This window comes from Piliocolobus tephrosceles, chromosome 4, assembly GCF_002776525.5.
Source record: "Piliocolobus tephrosceles isolate RC106 chromosome 4, ASM277652v3, whole genome shotgun sequence".
Classification (NCBI taxonomy): Eukaryota; Metazoa; Chordata; class Mammalia; order Primates; family Cercopithecidae; genus Piliocolobus; species Piliocolobus tephrosceles.
The window spans coordinates 170,111,565-170,126,102 of NC_045437.1; positions in this window are offsets into that span (position 1 = coordinate 170,111,565).

Consider the following 14,538-nt stretch of genomic DNA (forward strand, 5'->3'; position numbering starts at 1 on the left):
CTGCAGTTAAAGTCCAGAGCAGAAATTCTGTGTGTCCCCCTACCCATCCCATCCTGTTGTTTTCTCATCTAGCAAGTTCATAAAAAATCAAATTGATTATAACAAAGAACTGTTCGTCAGCTAACAAGGTAACCATATTCACACAGAGTTTTGGTTTTGTCACCCTTGGATGCATAAAGGAAGACCAGTTTGTTATTGGAGAAAAGCAGGGAAAGCAAAATGGTATGATGATGCATCATTACAGGCTTATTTCCTCTTTGGACTCTGGAGGACACACCTACGTTCCTACAGCTGACTTAAGCAGCTTTTAGAATCTACTTGAGGTAAAATTGCCAAATGAAGGAAATAAATATACAGGCTTCCCAGTTAAATTTTAGATTCAGATAAACAATGAACACTATTTTAGTATAAGCAAGCCACATGCAATATCGCGGGCATTCTTATAGTAAAAAAGCATCCATTGTTATCTGAAATTCAGATTTGACTGAGCATCCTATATTTTATCTGGCACTCCTAGCTTGTAGAGACTGCTCATTTACTAAGGGTCAAGTGGCCTCATTCACAGAAAATTTTTAGTGTTAAACTATACCTATTTCAAAAGGGGTCAAATCTATACCTTATCTCCTATTGATAAACGTTATTCCAAAAGATTGATAGATGTTGTCTCAAAAGATGTAAAAGAATTAATACTTTTATTTCAAATGTCTTTTACAACCAATATAATTGGAATGCTTCGATTATTTAATTCTTCAAACAGAAAATTCAGCCCGGTAGAATGTTCTCAAGAGGCACTCTCCTAAATTAACTAAACTTAAACTGACCCCACTAATACATAATTCCAGTAATCACTTTTAAATAATTTATTTACAATTATCAAACGTGCTAATGAAGATTCAATATCACCTCTTGAAGGAACCATCACAAAGATTCCTATCTAGAGCACATAAGTCAAACTAGAAAGTTCCAGTATCACCTCAGAACAGTTTACAATCATGTCTCTTTTCCTTGGGCCTTGGGATTTCCTATCTCATTTAGGAAGTTTTTCTCTATACCTCCCAATTAATATTGTTTAATTTTATACATTTAAATATCAATAGAAGGTTAACTCATTATAAATTATATCCACTCTAAGTGATCATCACAATAGAAATGTAATTTTTGGAAAGTATTTTTCCTCTAATTACAATTTATTGCCTAGTTGCAATGTACCGGATACTGGAGATATATATTCATATGTATATATGTAACATTTTATATAGTATGTCCATAATATATATTCTAGTCTTTACAGCAACCCTGAAAGATGATTATTATGAACCCCTTAAGACAGATAAGGAAGCTGAGGCTCAGAGTCATTAAGTAGATCATTCAAGGTCACCAAGTGGTAACTGGCAAAGCTGATCAAGGTCATCTAAAGTCCATGCTCTGATACTGCCTCCCTACTTTCTCAAACAACCCCCTGTGGCAGGTGTCATTTTTAGTTAACCTCAATCTCATTCCTAACCCTTCCTTCCTTTGCCCTACTCCATGGAAGAGGCTGGGAAAACTAAACATTCCCTTTCCAACCTCCATGGCAGTGAAAACAAGTCATGCGACACAGTTCTGCCAGAGATGTACAAGCAGAAGTCCACTGGAACTTCTGGAAAATCCTCTCTTCTCTTTTCCTGGTCAAAAGGACCAACATGACTTACTGCTCTTGCCCTTCTCTTCCTCCCAAAATCACAGATTCAACAATGGTAGATGTAGCCCCTACCTTGTGACTATGCAGAATAGGAAAGACAATCTACAGAGATGCTTCCCAACCCTAAAATTGTTGATTCCACGAACCAAGAAGAGCACTACCTACCTCTAAGCATCCTGTTAGATAAAGGTAAAATTACTTGCTTAGCTACAATTTGGCAAGGTGTGAATTCTCTTTCCATACTAATTATCTGGGTGTTAGTAATTGTCTTGGGGATTGTTTGAGGAAATAGGGAGGCAATATCAGAGCATGGACTTTAGAAGACTTTGATCAGCTTTGCCAGTTACCACTTGGTGACCCTGAATGATCTACTTAATGACTCTGAGCCTCAGCTTCCTTATCTGTCTTAAGGGGTTCATAATAATCAAATTCAAATAGCATATATTAGATTCAGATTCAACCAGCATATATTAGATGCTTAATAATTCCAGACTCATTGATAGATATCATTATAATTTTGCCCTTGCAAGACCCCTACATGGTGGAAATTACCTATTTCACACACCTGTAATTTAGAAAAGCCCAGAAGTCTGTGCAAAGGCTGCACATATCTGGTGGCAAAGTCAGGATACAAACCGATGTCCTCTGAATCTGACTTTTAGGCTTCTCTATTGTAAGCATCTGGAAATTCTCAAATAATATTGAGATAACCATTCGGTTTCATTTTTAAAGTATGCATTCAAGATAATTTTTCTAGTTTTCAGAGATAAATATCCTAAAACTCATATTGCTTAAATTCATGGTGTACATTAAAATGTCTTGTGGGTTTTCATTTTTATGTAGAGCAAGCTGTGTTCTCTACCATAGAAAAATGATTTGTTGTAAAATAAAGACTGAAATTCAAGAAGCATTTTTGCAAGCAAACAAGAAATTACACAAAAATGCTATGTAATAAATGTCACAAACACATAACATCATGGTAATAGCCTCATCTCACATGGTCCAAGGATGGAATATGTAATGCTGGAGCATTCTCTTACAAATGTTTTAGCCTAAATTTATAATACTACATTGGGTGGCAATCCCTCTTCATACAGGGAGTCTTCCAGCAAAGGAAAAGAACAATAACTTGTCATGTTTAAAAAAAAAAAAGTACTACAGAAACGGAAAAAGATTTGGCACAGGGCAGTATAACAACTTGTGAAAAGGCTTTACAAAGTCAAACAGAGCTGGATAACTACTCATCTTCCCATAGTCTTAATAAGACAAATTCCTTCAGGCTCTTAAAAGATAATGAGCACACCAATTACTTTCTTGGGGCATGGGAGCAGGACAAAGAATTACTGCTGTTTTCAGATGAAATGATGACAAGCTGAACAACTCAGAAATGTCATCCTCAAGCAGTTGCTCTTATTTGAGCAGAGCTGTTAATCACAGGTGAGTCTCGCCAGTGTCTCTCCAATCATAGAAGTCAGGGTTCGCTTGCAGTTCAAGCATGATGCTCTCAAATCAAATCTGATATTAATGAGATATCACAATAAGGAGTTTGCAGCAACCATAAATCTTTTGATTTCCAAGTCAGTTGTCTATTTATCCTTGTAGGCAGAGAGTATATATTTACTATGTTTTCCAGGCATAGTAATTCAGATAGATGCCAGTGGTAGAAGAAGATAACATTGATTAATGAACACAGGTTGTTATGCAGTAGCTCTTTTGACATAATAATAATTGCTCCTTATTTTATACATTAAGAATAATTGCCAGATACAAACACAAGCATTGCATTCTGTTGACATCTATTAAACTTTCAGAGAAAGTAACATAGAAATTTTGGTGGTATCAGCACTCCTCTGTAGTTCATTTGTCATTGTTTCTGTTGCTGCTTATCTTAGGCTTTTAACCATAATTTTTTATTTTTTAATCTGTAAAAAAAAAAAAAGTTTAAAGACAGAACAATAAACACCTCTCAGTGAGGAGGGTACTTCAAGATGGCTGACTAGAAGTACTTCATGCCCACCCCCTGCACTTAGAAGAACCAAAATAATGTATAAACAGTCACACTTTGAATGCATTATCCAAGGGGAAACACTGGAATTCAACAGAGAAGTAACAGAAAGCACCAAAAACAGGGAATTAAAAGGGAGAGAGGCAGCCTGCCTGGCCAGGATTGGCTGGGAGCTGGGAAAGCGTAGGTGACAGAGTTCCAGTGGCCCACATACTCACTGTAGAATTGTGCAAACCTAGCCATGAGAGAACTCTCAACCCTCCCAACCCCTGAAATTAACATATGGAGCTGCCAGGAGAACATGGGATGGAACTACTCCAGGGAGGGAGCTCACACTGGCTCCTCACACCCTTTCTGAGATCTAAGTGGCTTATAGGAAGGAGCCATTTTCAAACCTAGCCTTTGGCAGACTGCATGCTGTCCTAGGACCCAGTAGTGCCAGATCCGAAGCATTAGGGAAACTTGGGCTGTCACTGCTGGAACTGAGGAGTGAGCTGGGAATGCTGCTGCAGCCAAAGAGAAGAAGCAGACGAGACATGCGCTGCAGCTGCTGGTGCTGAGAAGTGAGCAGAGCCAGGGTGGAGACTGGGACATGAGTAGGGTGTAAGTTGCCACTGAAACTTGGTCACCACCTAAGTTGAGGTTCCTGCAGCCAGAGTGCGGACCCAAGCTAGACACAGGTGACCACTGCAAGGGCTGGTGGGTGAGCCCTGCTGGGACTGTGGCATTAGAGAAACATGTGTTTCCCACCCAACAGACTAGGCTGTGTCCACTGAGGATGACTTCATCCCTTCCAGTGGCAGAGTCTTAGCACAGCTGCTACCACCCCTCACCTGAACACTCTGCCTGGGACCTGGGAATTGCCCCATCTCCACCCACAACAGCTGATGCATGCTTTCACCATTGCAGACCTGAGCACAAACCCACCCAGCCTAGTTTCACTACCCCTTCCAAGACACAGCATATAGCCGGGAATGCTGGGGATTGCCCAACCCAATCCAGCACTTTGGGACCTGAGCACTCCTCCTGAGCACCTGAGGTTGGGCCTAAACACATAGTCACTACCACCTCAGATGGCACCTACCTGCAGGAACCAACTAAAAGGCCTAGACACTGGCCTGCCCAGCTCATCACAGCATGAAATTGTCCCTCCACCACTACTGCTACCACCAATGCTATGCCAGCTTCCCAGGAGCCTAAGAACCCATCCACCCACCTGGTCCACCACTGCCACTACCAGCATCCAAGCAAGCCACCATGAGACCCAAAACTCAGCCTGCCAGTAACCACCAACATGAGTGCCAGAATACACTTCCCTGGGCAAAAAGACAGGCACACTCACCCCACTACTGCAACTGCTTGGACCCAAAGAGTGCCTCACTGGGCACCCCAATCCCTGCCTCACTGAGCATCCCGATCCCCAGCACAGCTTCACCACAGCCTCCACTAATAACTGCACTCTCACCCAATGAGGAAATCACAGATGCCACTAATGCTATTTATAGACAAAGAAATCATACGGTGACTGCACTACTGTATGCAACCCGAATAAAAGCTAAAATACCCTACCCAACCACACCGTAGTTACAACTTCAGGAGAAAGTCCTCCTCTTTCCAAGTAAACTCAAAAATAAGAAGTGACTGTTACACCAGATACACAGATATCAATGTAAGATCAATGTAAGGACACAAGGAACATGAAAAGGCAAGGAAATATGAAACCTCCAAAGTAACACCAAGATTTTACAGCAATAGATTTTTTTTTTTTTTTTTTTTGAGATAGAGTCTTACTCTGTCAGCCAGGCTGGAATGCAGTGGCACGATCTCGGCTCACTGCAACCTCCGCCTCCCAAGCAATTCTCTTGCCTCAGCCTCCTCCTCCTGAGTAGCTGGGACTACAGGCATGTGCCACCATACCTGGCTAATTTTTTGTAGTTTTAGTAGAGACCGGGTTTCACCGTGTTAGCCAGGATGGTCTTGATCTCCTGACCTTGTGATCAGCCCCCCTTGGCCTCCCAAAGTGCTGGAATTACAAGTGTGAGCCATCAAGCCCAGCCAATAGATTTAATCAAAAAGAACTTTTTGAAATCCAGATAAAGAATTCAAAATATTGATTTTAAAGAAACATAGATAAAAGAGAATTCTGAAAAACAATACAAAGAAATAAGAAAAACAATTCAGAATATAAATGAGAAATTTACCAAAAAGAAAGATATTTGAAAAAAGAACCAAATAGAGAAAAACAGGTCACCATGGCAGATGGGAGGCAGGACTAGACTGCAGCTCCAGACAGAGCAGCATGTGGAGGCTCACACTGTGAATTTTAGCTCCAGATCGACTGCAAGAACAAACCAGCAATTCTAAGAGGACCCACAGACCCTCTGAAGGAAGCAGACTGCTCCTGCAGGATCCAAAGGACACCCCAAATACTGTGAGTACCCCAACTGTGGAAGTGGGAATGGAGAGCCTCCTCTCCCAAACACACACCCCCACTGGAGAAACTCAAGGTCTGTTTATGGGAGAAGGTTCCAACTTTACCTGGAGCTGAGTCAATTTAGAGAGCTAAGTGAAATACAGGGGTAGAGGAAGCAGCAGAAAGGCCCTAGGAGCTCACTGGGTTCCCTAGCAGGCCATTTCTGCTTAGCACCACAGGGATCTATCAGGTGGGTGGCCAGAGGAGCAGGGGATAAAACTCCACAGGGTGAAGGAAGTCTCTAGCTGAACTTTGTAACAATTTGAACGGGGTGAGAAGTTACCTGGACAGAACTCAGGGGAGGGCACAAATCCGGTGTGCACACTCCACAGGTGGGGAAAGAACCAAGTCCTTTTTTTTCTGCAGCTGGGAAGCAGTTAGCCTGGGGCAAGTTTTCAAGCCCATCTCACCCTCCACCTGGAAACAGACTCAGGGTTACTGGCGGGAGGATGGTGGCCCTTCAGCCTTCAGTTTTTTTTGTTTTTTTTTTTTGTTTTTTTTGAGACGGAGTCTGGCTCTGTTGCCCGGGCTGGAGTGCAGTGGCTGGATCTCAGCTCACTGCAAGCTCCGCCTCCCGGGTTCACACCATTCTCCTGCCTCAGCCTCCCGAGTAGCTGGGACTACAGGCGCCCGCCACCTCGCCCGGCTAGTTTTTTGTATTTTTTAGTAGAGACAGGGTTTCACCATGTTAGCCAGGATGGTCTCGATCTCCTGACCTCAGCCGGCCCTTCAGTTTTTATGGGAGCTGGGTGAGGCCTGAGACTGCTGGCTTTCTCCCACTTCCCTGAAAGCTTGCATGACTCAGCAGAGGCAGCCATAATCCTCCTAGGTACACAACTCCAGTGACCTGGGAATCTCACCCCAATTCCCCACAGCAGCCACAGCAGGACCTGCCCAAGGAAAATCTGAGCTTAGACATGCATAACCCTGCCTCCACCTGATGGTCCTTACCTACCTATCCTGGTAGCGGAAGGAAAAGGGTATATAATCTTGGGGGTTCTAGGGCTCTGCCCACTGCCATTCCCTCTCCATACTACTACAGCTGATGCTTTCTGGAAAATGCCACCTCCTGTCAGGAGGACAACCAGCACAAAAGTAGAGCATTAAATCACTAACGCTAAGAACCCTCACAGAGTCCATTGCACCCCCCACACCACCTCCACCAGAACAGGTGCATGTATCCACAGCTGAGAAACCCACAGATGGCTCACATCATAGGACTCTATGCAGACAACCCCCAGTACCAGTCTGAAGCTGGGTAGACACACTGGGTGGCTAGACCCTAAAGAGAGACAACAGTCACTGCTGTTCAGCTCACAGGAAGCCACATCCATAGGAAAGAGTAGAGAGTACTACATCAAGAGAACACCCCATGGAACAAAAGCATCTGAACAATAGCCTTCAGCCCTAAACCTTCCCTCTGACAGAGCCTACCCAAATGAGAAAGAACCAGGAAACCAACCCTGGTAATATGACAAAACAAGGGTCTTCAACACTGCCAAAATAATACACTAGTTCAACAGCAATGGATCCAAACCAAGAAGAAATCCCTGATTTACCTGAAAAAGAGTTCAGGAGGTTAGTGGCTTAGGGGGATAATCGAAGAAAACTTCCCTGGCCTTGCTAGTGACCTAGACATTCAAATACAAGCAGCACAAAGAACACCTGAGAAATTCATCACAAAAAGAGTATTGCTGTCAATGAAAAAAGTCAAACTCTGTAAAATTTAAGGAGATTTATTCTGAGCCAAATATGAGTGACCATGACCCATAACACGGCCCTCAAGAAATCCTGAGAACATGTGCCCAGGGTGGTCAGGATGCAGCTTGGTTTTACATATTTTAGAGAGGCATGAGATACCAATCAAATACATTTAAGTAATACACTGGTTTGGTCCAGAAAGGTGGAACAACTCAAAGCAGGGACTTCCAGGCTATAGGTGAATTTAAATGCTTTCTGTTTGAGAATTAGTTGAGGTTGTCTAAAGACCAGGGATTCATAGAAAGGGAATGTTCAGGTTAAGATAAAGATTGTGGAGAACAAAGTTCTCTTGAAGTCTTATAGTGGCTGCCCTTAGAGAAAATAGATGACAAATGTTTCCAATGAAGATCTTAGTTAATGTATTTAGAATTGGGAGGGTCTAGAAGAAAAAGATCTAGCTATGTTAATAGAGATTCTTTACAGATGCAAATTGTCCCCCACAAAGAACAGCTTTGCAAGGCCATTTCAAAATATGGCAAAGAAACATGTTTTAGGATAAAATATTTTGATCTTCTTTGTCTCATAGTGTTATGCCAGAGTCAGTTTGAAAAGTAAATCACGACATATAGGGTTAAATAAAACCCATCCGATAAGAATGTATGATCTGTAGGGCATGACCACTCAGACCCCCTTAGATAGGAATTTGGGCAAAACAAAAAAAATCAGAGTTTATTCCTCATTGCCTAGGCACATTGTCATCAGGTTATTGAAAGTTAAGATGAAGTAAAGAACCTTAAGAGCTGTGAGACAGAAGCACCAGGTAACATATAAAGGAAAATCTATCAGATTAACAGCAGATTTCTCAGCAGAAACTTTACAAGTCAGAAAGCATTGGGATCCTATCTTCAGCCTCCCCAAACAAAATAATTATCAGCCAAGAATTTTGCATCCAGTAAAACTAAGCATCATATGTGAAGGAAAGAGATATTCTTTTTCAGACAAACAAATGGTAGGAGAATTTGCCACTACCATGCCATCACTACAAGAGCTGCTAAAAGGAGATCTAAATCTTGAGACAAATCCTGGAAACATATCAAAACAGAACCTCTTAGGCTGGGCACAGTGGCTCATACCTGCAATCCCAGCACTTTGGGATACTGAGGTGGGTGGATCACCTGAGGTCAGGAGTTGGAGACCAGCCTGACCAACATGGAGAAACCCTATCTCTACCAAAAATATAAAATTAGCCAAGCGTGGTGGCACATGCCTGTAATCCCAGCTACTCTGGAGGCTGAGTCAGGAGACTCGCTTGAACCTGGGAGGCAGAAGTTGCAGTGAACCAAGATCGTGCCATTGCATTCCACTGTTGTTGCCTGGGCAACAAGAGCGAATCTCCATCTAAAAAAAAAGAAAAAAGAAAAACAGAACCTCTTTAAAGCATAAATCACACAGGACATATAAAACAAAAATACAAGTTAAAAAGCAAAAACAAAAAACAAAAGAAACACAGAGTACACAGGCAACAAAGCATACAATAACTGCAATATACTTCACATTTCAATACAAACATTTAATGTAAATGACCTAAATGCTCCACTTAAAATATACAGAACCACAGAAGGGATAAGAACTCACCAACCAACTATCTGCTGTCTTTAGGAGACTCACCCAACACATAAGAACTCACATAAACTTAAAGTAAAGGAGTAGAAAAAGGCATTTCATGCAAAAGGACACCAAAAGCAAGCAGGGGTAGCTATTCTTATATCAGACAAAAGAGACAAAGAGGGACATTACATAATTATAAAAAGCTTTATCCAACAGGAAAATATCACAATCCTAAACATATATGCCCCTAACACTAGAGCTCCCAAATTTATAAAGCAATTACTAAGAGACCTAAGAAATGAGATAGACAGCAACAAAACAATAGTGGGGGACTTCAATACTCCACTGACAGCACTAAACAGGTCATCAAGACAGAAAGTCAACAAAGAAACAATGAATTTAAACTCTACCGTGGAGCAAATGAACTTAACAGATATATAAAGAACATTTTATCCAACAACCACAGAATACATATTCTGTTCAACAGTGCATGGAACTTTCTCCGAGATAGACCATATGATAGACCATAAAATGAGCCTCGATAAATTCAAGAAAAGTGAAATTATACCAACTACCCCCTCAGACCACAGTGGAATAAAACTGGAAATCAATCCTAAAAGAAATTTTCAAAACCATGGAAATTAAATAACCTCCTCCTGAATGAGCATTGGGTCAAAAATGAAATCAAGATGGAAATTTAAAAATTCTTCAAACTGAATGACAATAACGACACATCCTTCCAAAACCTCTGGGATACAGCAAAGGTAGTGCTAAGAGGAAACCTAAATGCCCTAAACGCCTACATTAAAAAGACTGAAAGAGCACAAACTGACATTCTAAGGTCACAGCTCAAGGAGCTAGAGAAATAAGAACAAGCTAAATCCAAACCCATTAAAAGAAAGAAAACAACCAAGTTTAGAGCAGAATTAAATGAAATTGAAACTAACAACAACAAAAAAAAGATAAATGAAACAAAAATCTTTATTATTTAAAAAATAAATAAATTGACAGACCCTTAGCAAGATTAACCAAGAAAAGAAGAAAGGAAATCCAAATAACCTCACTAAGAAACAAAACAGGAGATATTACAACTGACATCACTGAAATACAAAAGATCATTCAAGCCTATTATGAACATCTTTACACATATAAACTAGAAAACCTAGAAGACATGCATAAATTCCTGGAAAAATACAGCCCTCCCAGCTTAAATCAGGAAGAATTAGATGCCTTAGATGCCCCAAACAGACCAATAACAACTAGTGAAATTGAAATGGTAATTTAAAAATTACCAACAAAAATATGCCCAGGACAGAAGGATTCACAGCAGAATTCTACCAGACATTCAAAGAAGAATTGGTACCAATTCTTTTGACATTATTCCACAAGATAGAGAAAGAAGAGACCCTCCTTAATTCATGTTATGAAGCCAGCATCAGTCTAATACCAAAGCCAGAAAGGACATAACAAAAAAAGAAAACTACAGATTGATATCCCTAATGAATACAGATGCTAAAATCCTTAAGAAAATACTAACTAACTGAATCCAACAACATATCAAAAAGATAATCCACAATGACCAAGTGGGTTTCATACCAGGGATGCAGGGGTGGTTTAACATACACAAGTCAATAAATGTGTTATACCACACAGACAGAATTAAAAACAAAAATAACATGATCATCTCAATAGATGCAGAAAAAAGCATTCAACAAAATCCAGCATTGCTTTATGATTAAAACTCTCAGCAAAATTAGCATACAAGAGACATGCCTTAATGTAATAAAAGCCATCTATGACAAACCCACAGCCAACATAATACTCAATGGGGAAAAGGTGAAAGCATTCCCTCTGAGAACTGGAACAAGACAAGAATGCCCACTCTCATCACTCCTGTTCAACATAGCACTAGAAGTCCTAGCCAAAGCAATCAGACAAGAGAAAGAAATAAGGAGCATCCAAATCCAAAAAGAGGAAGTCAGACCATCACTCTTTGCTGACAATATGATTGTTTACCTTGAAAACCCTAAAGACTTCTCCAGAAAGCTCCTACAACTGATTAAACAATTCAGCAAAGTTTCTGGATACAAGATTAATGTACACAAGTCAGTAGCTCTTCTATACACCAACACTGACCAAGTGGAAAATCAAATAAAAAACTCAACCCCTTTTACAATAGCTGCAAAAAAATAAAATACTTAGGAATACACTTAACCAAGGAGGCAAATAACCTCTGCAAGAAAAACTAAAAAACACTACTCAAAGAAATAATAGATGACACAAACAAGTGGAAACACATCCCATGCTCATGGATGGGTAGAATCAATATTGTGAAAATGACCACATTGCCAAAAGCAATCTACAAATTCAATGCAATCCCCATCAAAATACCACCATCATTCTTCACAGAATTAGAAAAAAAAATCTAAAATTCCTATGGAAACAAAAAAGAGTCTGCATAACCAAAGCAAGACTAAGCAAAAAGAACAAATCTAGACACATCACACTACCTGATTTCAAACTACACTATAAGGCCATGGTCACCAAAACAGCATGGTACTGGTATAAAAATAGGTACATAGATCAGTGGAATAGAATGGAGAACCCAGAAATAAACCCAAATACTTGCAGCCAACTGATCTTCAACAAAGCAAGCAAAACATGAAGTGGGGAAAGGACACCTTATTCAACAAATGGTGCTGGGGTAATCAGCTAGCCACATGCAGGAGAATGAAACTGGATCCTCATCTCTCACTTTATGCAAAAATTAACTCAAGATGGATTAAGGACTTAAACCTAAGACCTGAAATTACAAGAATTCCAGAAGATAACATTGGAAAAACACTTCTAGATATTAGCTTAGGCAAGGATTTTATGACCAAGAACCCCAAAGCAAATGCAATAAAAACAAAGATAAAGTGCTGGAACTAATTAAACTAAAGAGCTTTTGCATGGCAAAAGGAACAGTCAGCAGAGTAAACAGACAACCCACAGAGTGGGAGAAAGTCTTCACAGTCTATACATCTGACAAACGACTAATATCCAGAACCCACAACAAACTCAAACAAATGCGTAAGAAAAAGACAAATAATCCCATCAAAAAGTGGGCTAAGGATATGAATAAACAATTATCAAAAGAAGATATACAAACGGCCAACAAACATATGAAAAAATGCTCAACATCACTAATGACCAGGGAAAAGTAAATCAAAACCACAATGCAATAACACCTTACTCCTGCAAGAATGACCACAATCAAAAAAATCAAAAAACAGTAGATGTGGCATGGATGCAGTAATCAGGAAACACTTCTACACTGCTTGTGGGAATGTAAACTAGTACAACCACTATAGAAAACAGTGTGGAGATTCCTTAAAGAACAAAAAGTGAAACTCCCATTGGATCCAACAATCGTACTACTGGGTATCTACCTAGGGAAAAAGAAGTCATTATATGAAAAAGATATACACACACACATGTTTATAGTAGCACAATTCACAATTGCAAAATCATGGAACCAACCCAAATGCCCATCAATCAGTGGATAAAGAAACTCTGATAGATAGATAGATAGATAGATAGATAGATAGATAGATAGATAGATAATATATATCTCTCACATATATCTCTCACATATATATCACATATATATCACATATATATATCACATATATATAACAATAAAGGGATCAATACAGTGAGGTGATATAACAATTCTAAATATATATGCCACCAACACTGGAGCACCCAGATTCATAAAGCACATATTACTAGATCTAAATAGAGAGATAGTCAGCAATACAATAATAGCAGGACTTCAACACCACACTCTCAACATTAGACCAATTATCTAGACAGAAAATAAACAAAGAAGTATTGGAATTAAACTACATAATATATGAAATGGACTTATCAGACATTTACAGAACATTCTAACCAATAACTTCAAAATAACATTGTTTTCATCAGCACGTGGAACATTCTCCAGATAGATCATATGGTAGGCCACAAAACAAGTCTCAATTAATTTTTTAAATTTTAATTATATTCAGTATCTTCTGAGGCCACAAGGGAATACAATTAGAAATCAATGCCTTGAAAACTACAAATACATAGAAATTAAACAACATTCCCTAAAGTGACCATTGGGTAAACAAAAACAAATTAAGAAGAAAATTAAAACATTTCATGAAACAAATGAAAATTGAAACAACATACCAAAACCTGTGGGATAAGAAAAGCCTTGCTAAGAAGGAAGGTTATAACAATGAACACTTACATCAAAAAAAAAGTAGAGTACAAATTAATAATCTAACAAAACACCTAAAGAAACTGGAAAAGCAAGAACAACTCAAGCCAAAATTAGCAGAAATAAATAATAAAGATCAAAGCAGAAAGTAATTAAAAGTTCGTCCTTTAAAAGATAAACAAAATGTATAAACCACTAGCTAGACTATTCAAGAAAAGACCCAAATAAACAAAATCGGAAATGAAAAAAGAGACATTACAACTGAAAAAAGAGACATTACAACAAAATCGGAAATGCAAAAAGAGACAAAAGATCATCATAGACTACTATGAACAACTGCACATTGACAAACTGGAAAACCTAGATGAGATGGATAAATTCCTGAAAACATACAACCTACCAAAATTGAACCAGGAAGAAATAGGAAACCTAAAGAGATCAATAATGAGACGTGAGATTGAATAGGTACTACAAAGTCTCCCAACAAAGAAAAGCCCGGGACCAAATGGATCCACAGCGAATTCTACCAAAAGTACAAAGAACTAATTCCAGTCCTCCTAAAACTTTTCCAAAAAATTGAAGATTAGGAATTTTTCCCTAACTTTTTCTATGAGGCCAGCATCTACCTTATTGCCAAACCAGGCAAGGACACAACAAAGAAAGAAAACCACAGACCAATATCCCTAATGAATATAGAATCAAAAGTGCTTAACAAAATATTAGGAAACTAAATCCAACAGCATATCAAAAATATAACACCTCACAATCAAGTGGGATTCTTTCCAGAGATGCAAGGATAGTTTAACATTTGCAAATTTAAA